Here is a 4,167-nt window from a genome sequence, read left to right on the forward strand (position 1 = left end):
AAACAAAGCCTTATATCTCTGGATCTGAACATCGTAGAGACACGGGGGTTGGACCGTTTTACTTGTGGCTTGAAGGGTGATCATTATGGGATGCCAATTTTCTCCCTAGCAACCAAACTTAGTACCCTAGCAACGGAATAAACAAAGCCTTATATCTCCGCATCAGAACATTGTAGAGACACGGGGGTTGGACCGTTTAACTTGTGGCTTGAAGGGTGATCATTATGGGATGCCAATTTTCTCCCTAGCAACCAAACTTAGTACCCTAGCAACGCAATAAATGTTAGCTTCATGCTAGCTTCTTGCTAATCATGCTAGCTTCATGCTAGCTTCATGCTAATCATGCTAACATCATGCTAGCTTCATGCTAATCATGCTAACTTCATGCTAGCTTCATGCTAATCATGCTAACTTCATGCTAGCTTCATGCTAATCATGCTAACATCATGCTAGCTTCATGCTAATCATGCTAGCATCATGCTAGCTTCATGCTAATCATGCTAGCATCATGCTAGCTTCATGCTAGCTTCATGCTAGCTTCATGCTAATCATGCTAGCATCATGCTAATCATGCTAGCATCATGCTAGCTTCATGCTAATCATGCTAGCATCATGCTAGCTTCATGCTAATCATGCTAGCATCATGCTAGCTTCATGCTAATCATGCTAGCATCATGCTAGCTTCATGCTAATCATGCTAGCATCATGCTAGCTTCATGCTAATCATGTTAGCATCATGTTAGCTTCATGCTAATCATGCTAACATCATGTTAGCATCATACTAGCTTCATGCTAATCATGCTAGCTTCATGCTAGTTATGCTAGCATCATGCTAGCTTCATGCTAATCATGCTAGCATCATGCTAGCTTCATGCTTATCATGCTAGCTTCATGCTAATCATGCTAGCATCAAGCTAGCTTCATTCTAATCATGCTAGCATCATGCTAGCTTCATGGTAAATCATGCTACCTTCATACTTAAACATACTAACAGCCAGATAGCCTACTAAACTAAACTTATGTCAAACCGTTTTAAACGTTCAGGCTACGCTTTCTCAAGCCAACATAAAGTTTGTCTTCAAACTTTACTATCTAGTTGTTCTGTCCCGTTTGTTAGAAAAGCTTTTGCAAATATCTTGTCTGAGGTAAATTGTCATTTTAAACACATTTAGTGAGTGTGAATAATATGATTTTTGTCTCTATATATATTTATGATGCTCTGGCAGTTTTAGTTACTGTATAAAGTGTATTATTATGATCTGTATGATAGTTTGAGTGCTTACAATGGCAGCAAATTTAAAAACAAAACAAACAAAAGATGTTTACATTGACATTATTTAAGTTAGTTCAGATTTTTTGACAACCATTTTGTTATGCACAGTGCAATCTGATTTACGTTATTGTATATCAGATGTATGAAATGTACAGTGATTTAATGAACAGGTGTTTCATATCATAGTCATTTGCCATACTGTGGATTTTAAACACATCAAGGGCTGGAAATGACTGAATAAATTTCTTGCCTTTTTCCTTAGCTAATATTTCCCTCATATATGTTTCCTCTCTTCTTGTGTGTTAACAGGTCATTGGCACTGCTGTGTAAGTGTTTCACTGACAGACACCTCAAGACATTTTAGTGTGTGTAACTGGACATCATTTATGTTAATCTGTAATATTCAATTATTATGTTTTATGTCTTTGCAAAACAGATCACAACATCATTTGCTGTAAGTTGTTTTTAACCAGCTGTTACAAACATTTTTATTATTTGACTTTAACCCTAAGTGTTTTTGATCTTAACCATACTGTCATATTAGTTTTATCGGAGATAGGACATAGAGGTACTAAGCCATCTGTTTCTCTGTGCAGGGCATGTACATCTAGGATGCGATCAATCCAGATGAGATTCTCTCCAATGCCAGCAAACCGACAGTGGAAGACACGAGCCAGCACTTCTCCCACCACATTGCCTCAGGCTTTTGAGATACCGACTTATAACTGCTTCTCCCCCCTATGTTGGAATCACCGGGGCCTCCATCGCCCGGCATGTACACGCTACATTAGGTGTAGGTAAGACGCACACTCACTGCTTCCCTGGTGCTTGTGTTCTCAATGTTTCTGTGCAGGTGCCTGGAATAATGAAGACAATTTGGGTTGTCGTGTTACACGCCAGGTGAACAACATCAGAGTGCGGCAGTCAGAGATCCTAAAGAAGGACTCCATATGTTTAGTCGAGACAGTACGCCGTACATCTCTTACGACGAGGATATTTGTTTCAGGACCGCTTTCCCGATACTGACAAGGACATTTAAGGTTCAATGGACAACTTGCTTTCAATGAATGGTTAATGTCTGTAGCCCTTTTCACACACACATTATGGAAAAAATACAGCGTACACATCCGGGAGTTGTTCGGGATTATTTGATTTTGGTTAATTCACGCTGCCAATAGTTATCTAGATTTGTTTGTGCTTTCACACACATGCACTTGGTAGGTTTTTCGTAGTATCTGTAGTTTGCTTATCCGTGATTTCTCTCTCGAGAAACCACACGTGTATTTTTTTGTTTATGATAAGATCATAAAGGAGTGCGTTACACCAGTGCTTCCCAATCCTGGTCCTCGAGCACGCCCTCTCAAAAAGTTTTAGATGTCTCCTTATTTAACTCATCAGCTTGTTAGGGAGACATTTTTACCATTTTGGAAGGAGGCTGATAAGTTGAATCAGGTGTTTTAAATAAGTTTTTGGGAGGGGGTGCTCGAGGACCAGGATTGGGAAGCACTGTGTTACACGCTGTTTTGTTATGCTGGTGAATGTTCATAGCTGATAGTGACGAGCCCCCTGATTTCTTCTTCAGTCCAGTTTGCAGATTTTTCTCATTGTGAATGTTAATCTGCATTTAAATCTGCCATGTCAAAGGAGAAAAGGCTATATTTTTGTCGTGATGACACAATATTTATGTTGACTAATTATCGACGTTGAAATTGACACCGCCGATTCTATCCACCAAAAGCAACAGCTCTAAGTCTAGCATACACATAATTGCATTCACTAACCTTTGCCTCAGGTTATAAATAACTTAATAATCACAACCATCCACTACCTAAAAAGCTATGAACAGCAGTCATGCAAATTTTCTCAATTTGCTTTTCTATTTCTACTAGCATTTATGTGAGCTGCAGTCTGGATCCTGCCTCTGTCAGATGACCTAACACAAATGGAAAGATGACATCGACCCTTGCAAGGACTTCAGACGATCCCAGCACTGGACTACATACAGTGGTAATCATGTGCGTTTCATGTTTAACTTTGGATACTTTTGGAGATCATTTCATCTTCCCCTCGCTTAAATGTTTACATTAACAGAATTTTTTTACCAGGGGTGCCCAAACTTGTGCATGTCTCTGTACTGATATATACTATACAAATAATATAAGTTGAATTTACTTATTTGAAACGCATTATACTAAACACTACACTGCAATGTTGTTTTTAACGTTTGTGCATAATATATGATTTTTTGTCTTTTTCCTTCATTAGATTTTCAGTAGTCCGTGTCAAATTTTCTTTCAAGGTAAGATAGCTTTACATGTTTTTTATTGTGCTTTAGTGGTCACACAGGCCCGGTTTATGTTCTTAACCAGCATGAGTTTATTTATTGTGATATACACAAAACAAGATATTTTGATAAATGATGTTAAGTACACAGCTGCTCATTTACTTCAATAAAATGTCTTTTTCCTATTATGGAAGTCAATGGGTACCATCAACTGTATGATTGACATCATTTATCAGATTAAAGAATTTTTGGCAAGTTTATAACAACATGAAGGTGAGTAAATGATACAATTATAATTTTTACGTAAACTTTTAGCTTTGAAGGATTATTTACTCAACCCCATGTTATCCAAGATGTTTGTCTTTCTTTCTTTAGCCAAACACAATCAGAGTTATATTAAATACTGTCCTGGCCAGTGGCGGCTCGTGACTGCTCTTCTGAGGGGTGCGAATTCAAAATAAGTGTTCAGAGTGTCATGTGTGTTGCTCGTGTCTTCAAAAATATGTGTTTGTTACATCATGTAAACCATGTGCATCACGTGTCTTGTCAAAAGAAGTGCCTGCTGCACACGCGTCAAAACCTTTTATGATAAAAGAGATGCTCACGTTCA

General features: G+C 38.2%; 1 long non-coding RNA gene across 4 annotated transcripts; it reads left to right on the forward strand.

The window, feature by feature from the left end:
• Window positions 1–1,104: 1,104 nt before the first annotated feature.
• On the forward strand, window positions 1,105–4,167 carry LOC135744273 (uncharacterized). 4 transcript variants are annotated; one of them, XR_010530707.1, is made up of 7 exons: window positions 1,105–1,599; window positions 1,710–1,727; window positions 1,870–2,070; window positions 2,174–2,313; window positions 3,163–3,288; window positions 3,539–3,572; window positions 3,752–4,167. It is a non-coding gene; the product is annotated as an uncharacterized lncRNA (long non-coding RNA). The 4 variants fall into 4 exon arrangements; XR_010530706.1 differs by having other exon boundaries at window positions 2,174–2,343; window positions 3,539–4,167; XR_010530703.1 differs by having other exon boundaries at window positions 3,539–4,167.

Source organism: Paramisgurnus dabryanus, chromosome 6 (genome assembly GCF_030506205.2).
Source record: "Paramisgurnus dabryanus chromosome 6, PD_genome_1.1, whole genome shotgun sequence".
In the NCBI taxonomy this organism is placed as follows: domain Eukaryota; kingdom Metazoa; phylum Chordata; class Actinopteri; order Cypriniformes; family Cobitidae; genus Paramisgurnus; species Paramisgurnus dabryanus.